This window comes from Mus musculus, chromosome 5 (assembly GCF_000001635.26).
Source record: "Mus musculus strain C57BL/6J chromosome 5, GRCm38.p6 C57BL/6J".
Taxonomy (NCBI): Eukaryota; Metazoa; Chordata; class Mammalia; order Rodentia; family Muridae; genus Mus; species Mus musculus.
In genome coordinates, this window is record NC_000071.6 from 116918454 (window position 1) to 116936056 (window position 17603).

General features: G+C 44.6%; 1 long non-coding RNA gene across 1 annotated transcript; it reads right to left on the reverse strand.

Moving 5' to 3' along the window:
- Window positions 1–309: 309 nt before the first annotated feature.
- Window positions 310–16812, reverse strand: Gm29972. Its single transcript, XR_387631.3, has 3 exons — window positions 16786–16812; window positions 953–1056; window positions 310–399 (listed from the first exon to the last, which is right to left on the reverse strand). It is a non-coding gene; the product is annotated as a predicted gene, 29972 (long non-coding RNA).
- Between the last annotated feature and the right edge of the window lie 791 nt (window positions 16813–17603).

The window sequence follows — 17603 nt, forward strand, 5'->3', positions numbered from 1 at the left end:
CAGCTTTCCAAGAAAAGTCTCTGTCATTGCACGTTGATAATGTTCCTGGACTTTCCCTGAGTGACTTCCCCATTCTCACCCAGTCACAGAAGATATAGGATGACTGGCTGGGCCTGGTTCAGATGACCTTCAGCCATGATTGGCAATCCCTCACGGGATGGAGAGCATGAGAGGCAAGAGCAGCTGAGTTTCCATAGTCAGAAGATGCACGCAGGACTGATGTGTGTGTGTGTGTGTACATGTATGTATGTATGTATGTATGTATGTATGTATGTATGTATGAAGACAAAAACAGTCCACATTAGATAATATTTAGAGTTTTCTTTATTGTGAAAATCGCAAGTCTTTCTTTGTTGGCAAGTGGGAGTGTCTGAGCTGTCAGGATCATCCTCCTGCTGCCTAGTGGGTAAAAGCCAGTTATGAGAAAATAGAATCAGACCCGCTCTTAAGAGTAAACTTTTGAGGATGTGATGGCCCAGCCCCGTAATCCCAGCTTTTGGGGAGACTGCAATAGGAGGTTGGCACCTTCAATGACAGCAAGACACTGTCTCTAAAAAACAAACAAAAAAAAGGATTTTTGGTTTTGGTTTTGTCTTTTCGAGACAGGGTTTCTCTGTATAAATCTGACTGTCCTGGAACGCACTCTGTAGACCAGGCTGGCCTCGAACTCAGAAATCCACCTGCCTCTGTCTCCCAAGTGCTGGGATTAAAAGCGTGTGCCACCATTTTCAAAGCCTGGTAAACAACAACTCCATGCCTGAGAGCTGTGGAGGGGGACCCAACAATTCTGAAGGAAGAAATAGAGCCACACAGATTATGGGCTGTTTCACAAATATAATTGTCCCCCAAAGGGGGTTTATCTTTCACTATGTCTTACACTGTCCCGGAAGTTCGCACTCCTTAGCCATTCAGTTCCCCTCCACAGTGTGACAGCCTCTCCAAGCCCTCTTACCTGACACACTGAATTCTCTGTTCTTTGCCGGTCTCCTCTGATGATGCGAGGTCTGTAGCCTTTGGCTTTCTTCTGAAGTTTAAAGTGAAATGCACTGACAGGAGCTAAAAGAGAGACTCGTGTGACTTTGGAGCCAGAAAGCCTCCAAGGACTGTCTAGGTTCACAGGGAAACATGGGAACCCCAGTCGCATGCCTTAAAGTTGGAAGCAAGCAGCGTCTGCAGACAGCACACCCGCAGTCATTTGTTCTACACCCCGATGGCTTTGCCTTTTATTTGTAGCAATTGTTTTGTCCTTTATTAAGCTGATTTTCTTTAAAAACAAAAACAAACAAACAAAAACCCAGCTCATAGTTTTCGCATAGAGCATCTGTGGTTTATGAGATTAAAGATTTTGCAAAGTGGGGGTGGGGGTGGGGTGGCATGATGGCTCACACCAGTAATCCCCGCAGAGAGAAAGGCAGGACTAAGTTTGTGGCCAGCCTGACTAAACAAGACCTTGTCTCAAAACAGTTTGACCAAGTAGATATAATCTTTCTGATACTTTTAGTGAAAAATTAACTGCTCAAATAGAAATTAAAAAAAAATCTATCACAAGCCAACACCTTCATGAATATCTCCAACCGCATACACACTTCTGCTCTGAAACCTGCCACCAAGTATTAGCCTTGTGACTTTAAAGAGGTCACTTAACCTCTCTGAGCTGCGGGAAGCGGTTTCCGCTGTGCCTGCGTGGCTTAATTGGTAAACAAGCAAAGTGTGCATGTGCGAGAGTGTTTTTGTGCCAAGTCATGGCCCATCCCGGGGCGTGGTGATGAGGCTCTGGGAGAGCAGCCAATCAGGTGTGGACACGCCACACTAAGGTGTATATAAGCAGCGCCTTTTTGGTGCTTGGGGTCTTCCTCTTCATGTTGAAACCGGTGTAATAAAGTTGCTGCAGAAGGATCCGGTTTCTCACGCGTGTGTTCTTGCTGGCAAGACAATAGCGTGTGTGAGACTGAGCCCTCTCTGTGCTGCTCCGATGTCTCTTTCCTAAAACCCCAGTGATACACGTAGGTAGGTGAATTTCACGATCTTGCCCCCCTCCTTCCTCCCTGTAATTGTCTTATTTCTCAAAACGTTCTGAACATACACTTCCTTTTCTCATTTGCCTTTTTAATTTACGTGTACGAGTTGTGCATATTCGAGGGGTGGAGTGGGATCATTTGGTTCATGGCTATAAAACACACAATGAGCAAACCTGGTTAACTAACATCTCCATTATCTTTGGCACGGTTGAACTCATCCCTCATAACGATGAGGTGGCTCAGTGGGTAAAGGTACTTGTCACCAAGGCCTGACAACCTGAGTTTAAGTGTCCCGTCCCATATGGTGGAAGGGGAGGACTGACTCCCATAAACTGACCTCTGACCTCTACATGAAAGAGCATGTGAGTGCACACACACACACACACACACACACACAGACATTGTCATCTTGTTGTGCTGAGAACACTGGAACTGAGTCCTACCACCTAACTGTATCGTGTTCTCATTAACCAATTCCTCCCCACATTACCCACCACCTCCCATTTGTTACCAGGTACCTTCCCCCATTACCCGGCTCCTCCCCCCATTACCTGGCTCCTCCCCCCATTACCCAGCACATTCCCCCATTACCTGGCTCCTCCCCCTTGCCCGACTCCTCCTCCTGGCACCTCCCCTTTTACTCTTTTACTTGCTACTCCTCAATCCACTCTGTCCTTCGAAGTTGTGTTTCTAACACCCACTTATGAGTAAGCTCATGTCGCTTGTTGTCTCTCTTGGGTTTGGCTTAATTTACTTGGGGATGCCCTTCAGTCCCATCCTCATTACATAATAATTTCAAATCAGAGAACCCTATCCGTAAACCTTGAAGCTAAATTTAATGTGAGCTGGCTTCCCTCATTCTCAGCATTTCAGATCTAACAGAGCGTTTTTCTACCGTTCACTCAAGACCCTTTTAAAAAAAAAATCTCAGAGATTTTGACTGTGCTGTCCCCTCTGGCAGCAATGCTGTTCTGACTCCATCTTCAACTTCATCTGCCAGCCTTCCATGCCTCTGACCACTGCCTCCAACATAAACCATTCCTTCGATCTAAATAACTCAAGGCCATCTTGTAATTTTTTTTTATTTGAGCATTGTTTAATGGCTGGCCTCTTATCACACGTTCCATGTGACCAGGAATAACATTTACCTTCATGGCGGATGTATTTCCAGAAGTTTCCACCGTGCCTGGAACACAGCAAGCAGCCATTTTGTTGAAATACTGATTTCTAAGAGGCTGTAGTGTTGAAATTTCACAGAAAGACTCCATCCCCTCTGCTAGCCTGTATAAGGTGTTTCCACCTTGTGTGGCTGTCTTTGATATCTAGCCTGAACCCTTCCTCATTCTTGGGAGAGGAAAGATTTTATAAATAGAGTTACACCCAGAAGCTTTGAGCTCAAGAACTGCTTCCCTGTTTTTCTAAGGGTCCTGGGAGCTCACATCCCAACCCTCAAGGCAGGTGAAGCCCACGTGTTCCTGACACCCACTCACTGCAGATGCAGCCTTCCATCACCTGGCTAATAAAACACATTATCTGGGAAGCTGGTCCAGAAAAGGGCCCCAAAGGAGGGGGCTTGAGAACAGAGACGGAACGAGAACATTATCCGAGCAGCAAAGAAGCGAGCGAGATCTATCACAGTTAATTATTTGTTCTTAATTGTCAGGAAATGAAGGCTGGCCAGGAGAGGGCTTAGGCGGAGTAACACCAAAACCGCTCTTCCCAGACACCAGAGCCAAATTTCCAAGTGAGACTTTGCATAGCCCACAAGTTAATCATCTAAACACCGGGCCCCTCGGAGCTGCCTGAGTGAAGATTAATTAGTTTTTGAAATAATAGCTAAATTGATGCGGCGAAGGAGCTCAGACTCCAAAATAATGGCTGAAAATTAGCCACCCTATTTCTTCATCTCTCTTCGCCGGGGCTCCCGGAGGACATTCATCTTTGTTGCTTTTGTAGAAAGGGCTCATTAATCAAACAGGCAGAGATGGGTCTTCCGAAATCTGTGACGTGGAATGAAAAACCAGCCCCACACAGCACACAGAGAAGAAAGGCGGGTGGATGTCTGCTTGGGGTTTGTTTCAAACCCAGCCGTGGCTAGAGGTTTCCATCCCATAGACTCAGCAAAGTGCTGACCACAACATGCTAATCTTTTCTCCCATGCTAGAAAATGGCCTTGCCACAGGCTGGGCTTCAAGGGTCCAAAAACTAGACTCCACTAAGGGGATTAAAGCTAACTTTATAGTCTTTAAACCAACCTATATAAGTAAAATATCTTCTGTTTATTACTGTTATCTCCCCCCACCTCCCCTCAATACAGGACATTTTAACACTAACTTTAGCTTTTCACTGAATTTAAGAAGAGAATGGGGCAGAGGGTCTTTGAAGAAATGGGCTCCAGCTGCTACAGAAAGACATCTGTAGAATCAAGGTGCTGGCTGCTGGAAGCCTTGGGCTGACCATTTGGAACTCAGTGAGGATAAAGGCTGGGTCTGTGGGGCACCAATATCTCACAGAGTGACAAATGTCAAGCAAGAACAACTCCAAAAGATCATAGATCACAATACACCTCTGTCACCCCAGAAAAATGCCCAACTATCAGAATGCTTCAGGGAACCAGTCTTTGGCCCACATAGAGCCCTTTATCTAGAACCTCAAACTGAACATGGAGGTCTCTCCTGCTACTGAATGCCACATCCTGCCTCCCTCCCTCCCTAGGGCAAGAAGCCCAGGTTTCTGGATCTACTTAAAGATTCACCTGCTCTGTCCCCACCACTGAAGCCTGATTCTTCTCTCCCTTCTACACCTCTGTTGTATGACACACCCTCTGGACCACAACCTCTCTGTCCTTCAGTCCTTTCCATATGCTGATGTCCTGACTTTTTAAGTTTTTCCCAATTTTCTTGCATTCTCAAATCTCAGTTAAATAACTCACATTCCAGGAAGCCTTCTTTGTCCCACAGATTGAATGAACGAATGACTCCTTTGGACAAACCCACCAACCTCCCCAATAAAGGGGCCATTATTTGACACAAGACCAAGTTCTCATCACAAAGATGTATTTTCCCCAGAGGGACAGAGGGTAGGAAATAAGAGACAAAGAAAAGAGATAGAGGAGGAGGGAGGGGGAAGGGAACAAGGGACGGTGGTGAGGGGTGGGGAGGATATTTGCCCCAGAGGGACAAAGGACTGCCTCTGGATAAAGAGGAGACAGATGTGGCCCCTAGGTAAATGGCAGTTTATAAAGGGGAAGCAACATGTTCATATGAGCTGTTTCATTTCAACTGGGAATGTTAATTAGAGTGTCCCAAAGGGTGCTTGTGATTGCTGGACCTCAGTACTTTGATAGCTGGACCTTGGTAGTCAGCCTCAGGAGGAGGAAGAGGCCAAATAAGGGAATAGGCCTTGGTGGCTGGCTTTAGGAATATAATCTAACAGTTTTTAGCAAGGCAGAGGGAATGGGGGCGGGGGGAGAAAAGGCAAGACGTGCCAGAGCAATGTTTGCCATGCTCAGGCTGGCTAGAATCCCTTCACTCCCTGTTAGCGGTGTGTGTACAGGCAGAATGCAATTCTGACTTTTGGTTTTTTTTTATTGACACATTTCTCTCTGCCATTAATCCCTGAGTTTTACAAGGGCAGAATATATGACTTGTTCACTAATAAAAAAATGCCTCGCATACCTGCTGCATAGCATTCACTCAAGGAACTGTGGTTGGCTAGGGAAGGAGCAAAGATTAGGGAACTTTCTCTGATGTCCTATTTTCTTCTCGGATCGTTCCAGTTCCAGCAATTTGCTTTGACTCAGAGCAAGTGTGTCCACACTGTGAGGCAGGGGAATGTCTCTTCCGTTCTCTGGCAAACCTTTCTGCCAAGGGCATCATAACTTCTTGAGCTTAGGAATTAGAGGAAGCTGGCATCTGGAGCCCTTGAGAGAAAGAATGCATAAGATGATCCTCCTGCAATCCTGTTGCAGAAGTGAGATGTGCAAAACGGTAGAGGTGGTGGAAAAAGAAAATGGAGGACCATGTGTTTAATGAGGATACTGCAGTGGTGTGGGTGGACCTCATCTCTTATGGCTGGCTTCAGCAAGAGAAGCAGAGATGATAAATCAGAAGCCTAGAAGCCTCGTCAGGCAGCAAAGATCCAGTCCGCACACTAATTGACCTCCAGGACTGACATTGGAGTTTTGGAATTTAAATGTATCCAGATGTCCAAGCAGTCAATAATCCCCAAGGAAGCCAATCAAATTAGCTGGAGCCCAGCAGACTGTGGCCAAAAAAGAAATTGGACAGAGTCTAAAGGAAATCCATTTGCAGGCTAGGACAGGAATGGAAATCAAAAGCCGAGCAAGGGTTTTCCGATGGTGCTGCAGTTCCCACAAGAACTCCTCCTGTTTCTAGTGGGCTGTGAACTCCGTGAGGGCTGGACTCTGTCTGCTTTTTACATGTGCACCCCCAGAACCCAACAAAGCATTGGGAAGACCTCAAGTCTTCATTGCTTATATTTAGGTAAATTAATCCCCCCCCCAACTCTGTGTGTGTGTGTGTGTGTGTGTGTGTGTGTGTGTGTGTGTGTGTCCACAAAAGCCAGGAAGAGGCATCAGATCCCCTAGACCTGGAGTTATAGTTTATTAAGAGCCACCTTTAGTGGGTGCTGGGAACCTAACTCAAACCCTCTGAAAGAATAGCACATGTTCTTGACCACTGAACCATCTTTCCAACCTTGAATGTCATTTCTTGCAGCCAGGTTCTCCAACTCTGCCTCTCTCCAGCCCTGCCTCTCTCCAGCCTCTACCCAGCAGTTGAACCTCTAGTCAATTAGCCGTATAGGGAACGTGGGAGTGTGAATTTATATACATAATTTCCGAAGATGACTTGGCAGTGTGTGAAGCACAGGGATGCTGGGTGAGCCAGTAAGTCCTTCCTAGACATACACAATAAAACCACTCTGAGGCATCCATTGAAAAACGCATAAAAATGTTGAAAGCACAACTTTTTACAAGGGTTCCAAAGCGGGGAATGAGATGCCTGCCAACGGGGAAAGACACACAATGGATTTCTAAAAATTAATATATATGGTCCTGTAGTCATCTAATGGAGTGCAATAATGAGAACAAAGAGAGGGCTATATATAACTAGGTTTGAACAAATATACCACAACATGCTACACGCTGGGATATTTGCATATAATTTAATTTACATGAGGCTCAAAACCAAGCAAGACAATATATCGATAGTCCCTGATTCACAATGATTCAGCTTAAAATTTCCAATTTGCTAGAGTGATGTGTGTCCTGTGAAGACCATATTTCACATTTTAACTTCTCTCTCTCTCTCTCTCTCTCTCTCTCTCTCTCTCTCTCTCTCTCTCTGTCTCTGTCTCTCTCTCTCTCAACATGCAGTATAACTTTTTTGTGATTCTGGGCAGTAAATTGGGAACTCCCCCACAGCCAGTCACACAAGCTTTGAACAAAGTATAGATTCAGTAGATTGTTCCACTAACTGATGTTTGGTAGCTGAGCAAATTGGATGTGTTTTTTTTTTATTTCATGTATGAGGCAAGTGTAGAGAGCAGAGGGTCAAGTTCAGGAGTCTGTTCTCTCCTACCACCATGGGGGCTCCAGGGTGGAACTCTGCTCACTGTCAAGCTTGGAGTCAAGCATCTTTACACACTGAACTGTGTTGCCAGCCTTGGGTGCATTGCTGATGACAATATTTGAAACTTAAAATGTCTTTGTTGGGACATAACTATGTAAGTTGACTTCTGCCAGATAATAGGAAGAGAACAGACATGGGTGTAGATGGCAATGGCCAATGGGGTTAGGGCAGACATCGGGATTTTAGCTGAGATCAGACTGGGTATGAAGTTTGCCATATTTTAGATTATATGCCATCAAAATACACTAAAACTTAATAAAAACACCATTCCAATTGGAAAAGCCATTGTCTCCAGAGGCCCCTGTGTACATTGGGTATATGCAACAGAAACAGCCAGTGGCCAGGTATGAGGAGTGCCAGGAGTCAGCCTCAGCAGGGTCAGGCACTGAGGTGGGACACAGTTTCAGTCAGAGGAAGGTCAAAGGCTGATGATTTCTGACTTTGTAACTCTCTCTTAGAAGTTGATGACCTCTGGCAACTTACCTTTTTCTTGTTATTTTGTAGCTAAAAGCCACTGGTTTCTGCAATTAACTCCTGCTTATTGAGCAGGATATTGAGAATAGAAGTTAGGTGCTTGAACTGTTCTCTTTGACTTGAGGGTTCCTCATTGGTCAGACAAGAGGCTCAGAGTTGGTTCCCTCTTTGTGAGCCAGAGAGAAAGAAAAGGGAAAGAATCAGGCATTTGGAAAAAAAAAATCACTCACTTTGGATGCAGCAAAGAAAAGAAGCTCCAACAAACTTTATTTCTGCTCTCAGCATTTGTACTTTATCTATAAATTACCACATATAACTTTCAGGTAGAACCATTGCAACAAGATAATTGATCACATGGTTTTCTAAACACTCTTACATTCCACAAGTGCATAGTAAGTTTAAAGCGATAGTTCATGTCACAAACTGACAAGACTTAAGGAGTTACAGCAGAATTGTTTATATGTCTTTTCATTAAGACTAGGACCTGACTAAGCATTCATTATTGTCACTAGCTCCATAAGCTCATTATAAGTTTAAAGCAATAATTTTTATGTCACAAGTTAGCATGGTTTTGTCAGGAGACAAATCACCTGCCTTGTGTCTTATTATTTGAAGTTTCGTATAGATAAACTAGTCATTACTTTATTTTCTATCCTTGAACCTATAATATGTTGTCCATTCCCAGTTTGTGACCTTTAGTTACCAGATAGTGGCCTTGTTCCTAACCTAGAAGGAATGGATTCCTTGATTATAAATTTGTTCCAAGACTGCTTACTTTTCCTAATGGAATTAGCCCATGACACATGAAGGTTTACAGAGCTCTATTTGCAGCTTTTATTCTATAGAGGGCTTAAAATCATTTGTATCAATTTAGGAATTCTCTAAAATCATAATTAGGAATTATAAAATCATCAATTTGTCTACACAATGTTACTACATGAGAATACATCTTTATGTTGATCTACAGAAAATCTGACCAATAGGGTGGGCTGATGCCCAGGAACTCTTAGGTTATGTAATAGTGACAGGAAAAGGGCATATCAGCAGGAAGAAGCAATCCTGGAATGAAGTCTCTAAGGACCCTGCATTCTCAGAGCTCACCCATTGTAGCCATGCAAAACAGAGGGCCATCTCCAGAAATCTCACTTGCGTGCCTTAGCCTTTCCTAGATGGCTTCTGGCAGAGGAGAAACAATAAATGCTGTGGAGTATGAATTGAGAGGTAGGGGCCTCTGAAAACACTCAAGTTTAGTTTTTTAAAAAAAAAACTATACTCATGCAACAACACCTGACATGGGCCACATTTAGGCCATAAGTACTTACTTATTAACTGGTTTATGTTTGGTTTATTCAATCACCTACTGCTGGTGATTATAAAACATAAACCCAGTCTTGGCCACACCCTGCCTTCTCACATGGCCTCCCCTGAGAAGGCCTTTCTCACCTGGAGTTCAGTTCCAATGTGTGTAATCACTGAAAATCCCAGATGACCTTCACTCGATCTGAAACTAATCATTGCTTTCTTCTTTGTGCTTCACTAGACTTTCCCACAAAGTCTAGTCTGTCTTTCCCACAGAGTATAAACTTCCAAGAAGATACGGATTTTAGCTTTGTTAAGAATGGAATATTCAGCACCTGAGACAGCACCCTGCACCCCTTAGCCTGAGTGCTGCAAAACACTGGACTATGCTATGCTCAATAAGACTAATGATCAACAAACAAAACCTTGTGGGATTGCAAAGCTTTTGTACTATGAAGAAAACAGTTAACTTAGTGGGGAGAGCCTGCAGAGTGGACAAAGGTCTTTGCCAGCTAGAGAGCCAACAGAGGACTCCTATCTTGAATAACAGAGAACTCAAAAACTGAACAAGAAAACATCAAACAACATAATCAATAAATGGGGTAAGGAAGTGTTCAGACTGCCTCTTAAAAGGCTAACCCCAAATGGTCACTAAACGTATATATATATGTTCCATCTCACAAACCACCAGATAAGTACAAACCAAAAGCCAAGACCACATCTCACCCTCTCAGAAGGTCAGTCATTGAGAAAGCAAATGACATGAAATTAAATCACGTTGTTTGATAGAAAGTAGAGATAACTAGAGATCACGTTAAGTGAACTAAGCCAGGCTCTGAAGGAGAAATATCACATGCTTTCTCTCATTTGTGTGTCCTAGATATATAAAGCCACACACGGATGGGACCCTTGAACATTCTATCATAGCCCATAGATTATAGCAATCTTATTCCAGTTGACACTGGGATTGTCCCTCTGGTCTTCAGGAGTAGCATCATAGGAGGCTTGTCTGAGGCCAAAACTCAATTTCTGCCTTCCTCTGCTCTGGTTCTCCTGTGTCTAGTCTTATTTCTGTAACAAATACCCTGACAAAAGTCACCATGGGGGCAGAAGGGGTTCATTTGGCTAATGGTACAACTTTAGGTTTCATCACATGGTGTAGTATGTAGTTTTGGCTACCCCACTTTAAGCTCTGGATGGACAATGCTACCAGCCCCCACCCAGATACCCTTGGATCCACAGATAAAAAACAACACACATGTGCACCAGTTAACCTTAAAATGCCTTTACGAACTCAATGACTGGGCACTGCTAAATCTCCTTTGCCACCCCTGGCACAATTGGATAGAGTGGCCATTGGCCACTTCAACCAAAAATTCCCATGACTGGTTGGCTTTATCTCTTGTAGCTACTCTTCCTTCTTCCTCCCCACCCTCAATGATCATTGAACCCCCACCAAGATCAATTGTCTGCCAGTTCATGCCATGCCATGTGCATCATTATGCTGAAAGAGCCTTTCTCTCTTGCTGTGATATTGGCCTTAATTTACACTGGGGAGGTGGGGCAAGAAGAGGAACATGTGTCATTCCACTCCATCATAATGATATTACACTGAATTTTCATGAGTTGTATGCCACTACTTTCCCTAGGAGACTGGGATTTCCCTGTCATGCTGTGCCTTGCTGATTTGTATGTCTAGGTACCCCTGATGCACACACAGAGGACTGGAGGGAGACCATGTGTTGAAGTGCCTACTAGGTAATGCTTAAAGGAAGAGTTGCTGCTCCTAGCAAAAATGGGAGCATTTTAAACCAATTCCATACTTGCCCCTCAACAGATGGCATGTGTCCAGAGCTCTGCATGGTCACCCATGTTCATGAGACAAGAGACACAGATATAAAGTGTGGGTGACCAGAAGCTTGGACAGTTCCAAACCATAGTTTTGCACAGTCCTCCATCAACTGCACACCTAGCTGCCCTGCCTTTAGAATTCAAGATACAGCACTGGGGCTAGATTCAAGCTGCTGCCACCCCATCCTCAGGATTGAAATGTGCCCATGGACACCACCCACAACCACAACCTAACACAGGACCCTCCTCCACTCCAGCACAAAGAAGGCTGAAGAGATAGCTCAGTAGCTAAAGCACTTGCCTCAACAAGCCTGAGGATCTGAGTTCGAATCCATAGCAAGTGAATTAAGCCAGGCACTAGTCGCCAGCATCTGTATCTTCCTACAGCAGATTGGGAGGTGGAAGCAGGGGTATCTCCCAAAACTTGTGCACCAGCTAGCATGGAGAACAACAGAGAGACCTTGTCTTGAACAAAATGGAAGGCAAGGACCTACAGCAGAGGTCGTCCTCTGACCTCTACACTTGTGCCACGGCATGTGCACACTCACCCCTCCACACACACACACAAATGCACACACACATCATACATATCAAAAAGTGTACTTTCCCATAACATGATACATCAAATTCTAATCATGGGAAGTTGGGTAAAGGCAGAATAGTTTTTTATAAATGTGTGTTGTTATCATTAGAAGTAGACACCAAAACTTCCTTCTATGCCCTGGTGTCATGCCTGGCCATAGGTAGGAAGTGCCTGACTCCATCCACCACCAGCTGTTGTTACCTGTGGTTCCCTCATCAGTACTTTTGCCCATCCCCACCATCTCTCCTCCCTCCATCCCTTGGGACCCTCCTCCCACGTTGAATGAATGGTAGGACTCACTAAAGCCCTCTCTCACTGATGAGATTTAGTGCTAGCTCTCTGCCCTGCCCCTGTCAGGCCCTTCCTTCAGGGTTATAAAGGGCCTACATTGTAAGCCAAAAACCGTACATTTAAATGTGTGCAAACACTGTATATTTACTATACTAGGTGTGTTCACCACAGCATAGGTCCTTTACAGTGTGTTTGTTACTATATATTTATGATCATACACGGTTATATACAGTTAGCATAATAAGACTCGGTATATTTAGTTATGCCACATCACACAGTCATACTCATGTAATTTTATATTAATTTGTAATTAGATATTACGTACTTGTCACACTCTATTATAATCTCCATTCGTTACAAATATGTGTACATGTTACAACATTCCCACTGCTATCAACCTGATTCTTCCCCAGGCCTTCAGAGTTCCTGAGTCACCCGGGTGGTCTGCCAACCAGGAAGGAGAGGAAATGAACCCACCACAACACTATGCACATGTCATGCGTGCACATGTTCACACACATACACTCAAACACACATAGCACACATGCACACACACATATATACCTATGCACACACATACACATGTAAACACTTATTTCACACACATCCATATATATGTATATATATGTGTATATATATATATATATACACACACACACAGAGAGAGAAATTGTACATATACATCTACACAAACACAAATGGCACACATGTATGTACACCTATACAAACACACACATACATGTGCAAGCACAGATTTGATACATAAGTGTGTGTCATATGTGTGTATATATACACACATTACAGGTGTGCATGTGCACATACATGCACACACTCATATATACACACACATAAACACATATATCACACACAAACATCCCTAAGCTTTATCAGATGGAAGATCTTAGTAATTCTGTCACTGTTTATAAATTCTCATGGAAGCCCACCACACACAGAGTATAAAGGCTTCATGAGTCATCTCAAAGCCAAAGCCTGTGTGACAGCCACCAGTTAGGAGACAGATGGATGCCAGCATCTCAGAAGAAGCACCCACCTTGACTCCACCTTATTTTTGAGACTCGGTCTCTCACTGAAACTAGAGCTCACTAAGATTGCACTAGGCTGACTGGTCAGCAAGTGCCAGACATCCCCCTGCCTCCTCATTCCCAGTGCTGAAACCACAGACAAGCACCAGCCCATCTTTTTACATGGGTGCTGGGTTCTGAACCAAGGTCCTCCTGCTTGTGCCGTGAGCACTTAGCCCACTCAGCACCCTCCCCAGCCCTTGCACGGTCTTGAAGGCAGGAAACAAAAGCAAGAGAAATTACAGAGTGCCTTTAAACCCCCTTTCCTTCAAAGCCCAATTCTTCTAACTCACTTTCAACTCACAGACAAGGATGTCTGCCTTGTTTTGCTGTTTCCACACAGAGCCTCCTGTTGGACCACGGCATGGGCCAGGAAGCTTTTCCCTTAAAGAGCATAGCGCTGCTGCCTGGCTTTCTTCTCCAAGCTTTTGATCCCATCTGCAAATGCTGATACTGATGTTTCTTAAGCTTCAGAAAGCTTCAAGAGGAAGTTAGCAGACGACAACCAAAATTCATCTAGTTTTTTCCACAAGGGCCCCAAGTGTTTTATTGACTGAAACAACAGTTATAGATCCACGTCGGCTGCTGGAGCCAGACAACTAATTCTGGAAAAATTCAGATGATGCTGATTACATAAAAATGACCGCAGCTGGCAGGGACCCCCAAAGGCTATGAGTTCTAAGATGCATACGGATCCTGCTGCAGATCTTTACTTCCCAGAGGAAAGGTAAGCAACTAAGAGAGACAAGCCAGCAAATCCACCAAAAACCAAAACAAACCAAACAAAAACCTACCTGCTCCTGTAGGTCCTTCCTCCATTGCTGCCACACTTAATGAGGTCTGTTCTGTTGACATCCTCTTGTTTATTTCTGTACACCCTCAAGATCTCCATCCCCTCCAATGGTCCTATTTATTGTTTCATCTGAACACATACACAACACACAAAAACACACACAGCACATACACCACATACACAGCACATATATACATACATACATACACACACACACACACACATACACACATATGTACCACATATGTATATATACGCACATAAGATCTCATCCCCTCTAGTGGTCCTCTTTACCTCTTTATAGTTTCATCTGCACACATACACAACACACAAAAACACATACCACATATACAACACACACACACATATATACACATATGTATATATACATGTATGTATATACATACACACACATATATGTACATATATATGTACATACACACATAAGATCTCTATCCCCTCAAATGATCCGCTCTATAGTTTCATCTGCACACATAGAGAACACACACAAACACACACACCACACTCACACATAAATATATGTATATATACATGTATGCATGCATGCATGTATTATATACACATGTGTGTATATAAGTGTGTATATATATACATGTGTATGTCTGTGAGTGTGTGTGTATTGCTCAATACCCTTAGCCATCAGGGTTAGCAAGTTAACAATAATTTGTGACTCCATCTCATCATAGAAGGCTAACATCGAGAAAACATCTGGAAACTGAACCTGGGTCCAGAGCCCACCTGGCAGCTTACAACTGCCTAGAACTCCAGCTCCAGAGGCTCTGGTGCCCTCTTCTGGCCTCTGCAGGCATCTGCACTCACACATGGTTCACGCAAACACACACCAGACACATGCACATGATGAATGAATGAATGAATGAATGAATGAATGAATGCTTTAAAAAAGTAAACAAAGCTGGGCATGGTGGCGCATGCCTTTAATCCCAGCACTTGGGAGGCAGGGGCAGGCGGATTTCTGAGTTCGAGGCCAGCCTGGTCTACAGACTGAGTTCCAGGACAGCCAGGGCTACACAGAGAAACCCTGTCTCGAAAAACCAAAAAAATTTAAAAAATAAAAATAAAAAAGTAAACAACAAGTTTTGGAAAGGATGGGAGAGTGTAGAATCTTTGCCCACTGCTAGTAGGAGTGAGAACTGGTACACACACTACGGAAATCAGTATGGAGGTGTCTCACATAAATAAAAACAGAACTATCATATGACAGAGCTATACCACTGCTGGGTGTTTTACCAAAGGGTTCACACACACAATGGAGTTTTATATAGCTGTATAGAAAGATGAAATCCGGAAATTTGTAGTAAAAACAGATTGACTAGAAAGTTACTATGTTAGGGAAAAAAACAAACAACTAGACTATGTTATTAATCACCACCACTCTAGTCCTAGAGAATCAGAGACCTCTCCCAGGTTTGTCCTCTGAGTCAATGCAACTTTGTTTCAAAGACCTGCATGTCATGACATTTCCATGGAGGCATTCTATGGAGGAGTCTTCAGAGTGCAGCAGCCTGTACCATGAGACCATTTCTAGTGACCCTTTCCATCTCTGTCTCCCTCTCCCTCCCCCTCCTTTCTCTCCCCTTCCTCCCCCACCCCGTGTGTGTGTGTGTGTGTGTGTGTGTGTGTGTGTGTGTGTGTGTGTGTGTGTGTGTGAAGGAGAACAAACACGAATGACCTTGAAATTTACAGTGAAGTCCCTCTGTGTCAGCTGTCCACATGCTGAGAAGCCAGCTCTACAGGGGACCTAAGGAAGGTAACCAGGCACCAGAACCGGGTTGAGGGAGATGCCATTAATCACGCAGAGAGGCCAGCAGCACCCAGGGAACATGTACCCAGCAAGAGAGGAAATGTCACCCAAGCAGCTCTATTAGAAGGCCCCCCTCCTCCTCTCCCCCTCCTCCTCCTCCCCTCCTCCTCCCACTCCTCCTTCCCCTCCTCCTCCTCCTCACCCCTCCTCCTTCTCCTGCCACATGCTACCTCCAGAAGAGCCATGTCATAGTGAAAATAAGGAATGAGACTGGGTGGCAGATGCCCCTCCATCGCCCTCCCAGTGTCTCAGGAAGCATTTGCTAACAGCTACCTCTGCTGCCCTGGGCTCTACAAGCCTGTGCACAGGAATCCCAAGCCCAAGGGTAGGCGAATGCTGATCCTCTCACCCAGTTCACCAACCCCTGCCAGCCTTGTGCAGGTCCAGCTGCTTCACATCTGCGAACTGATCTGTTTTAACACAACTTGAGAGTCCAGGAAGGCATAGAATGTGGGGGAAGGAGTGAAACATGAGGTCTACAGCCAGCTCCCAGATCCTTGAAATGCAGGGGTGTAGTCTGATCAGACTAGGGAAGTGGGCAGGCGCCTGTGTCCGGCACTTTCCTTCCAGAGCCTCCCACATCTACCACGTGCATAGGTCAGAGTCATGATGCTCCAGAAAGTCTCAATTTCAGTGTCTTTTTGGCTGTTCAAGCTCTTATAAGTATTTTAAGAATCTATTCTACCCTAAGCACTTTGCTACAGGAAAACACCAGCTCCCAGCCACCCATTTTAGGGAAGACTTCCTCCACACTCTCTCCCATGCCCTCAAAAGCTTTCTTTCTGGTCATTTATTCATTTAAAGAAATTGTCTTAGTTTGAGTTTTATTGCTGAAGAAACACCATAACCAAAGCAATTCTTCTTATAAAGGACAATATGTAATTGGGACCAGCTTACAGCTTCAGAGGTTCAGTCCATTATCATCATGGTTGGAAGCATGGCAGCATCCAGACAGGCATGGTGCTGGAAGAGCTGAGAGTTCTGCATCTTGATCCAAAGGCAGGCAGAAGGAGACTGTCTTCTGCGGGCAGTCAGGAGGAGGCTTTCTTCTGCATGAGGTAGAGCTTGAGCATCAGCTATCAAAGCCCGCCTACACAGTGATGCGCTTCTTCCAACGAGGCCACACCTCCTCATAGTACCATTTCTCATGGTCCAAGCATATTTAAACCACCACAGAAATGTGAGTGGCCTTCCACTCTGGGAGCACATGGGAAGAGGAGACAGAAAGATTGGACAAACAAGAGGACCAGACCATCTGCTTCAGCCATGAAACCTCAACACTATGGTCACTGAAACAAGACCCGAATAATAACATCAGTTGGCATGCCTGCATGAATGGGGGAAATCTTACAAAGCCCCACCTATAGACAAAGAGCTACAGGTCATTAGTGGTGGCTGAACAAGAGCAACGTGGTTTTCTCCACAGGCAACCCTGAACACATGACATGCGATCAAGACTAAATGGACCTAGCAGGTTGTATTTCTAGACTAAACCTAGTGGGGCAGCCACATGAAGCCAACAGTCATCCCTGATCTCTGTCACTCCTGCTCTATGTCATCCCTGGTCTCCATCATCCCCGCTCAGTCAACCCTCATTTCCATCATCCCTCATCACCATCATCCCTGGTCTCCATCATCCCTGCTCAGTCATCCCTCATCACCATCATCCCTGGTCTCCATCATCCCTGGTCTCCATCATTCCCGCTCAGTCATCT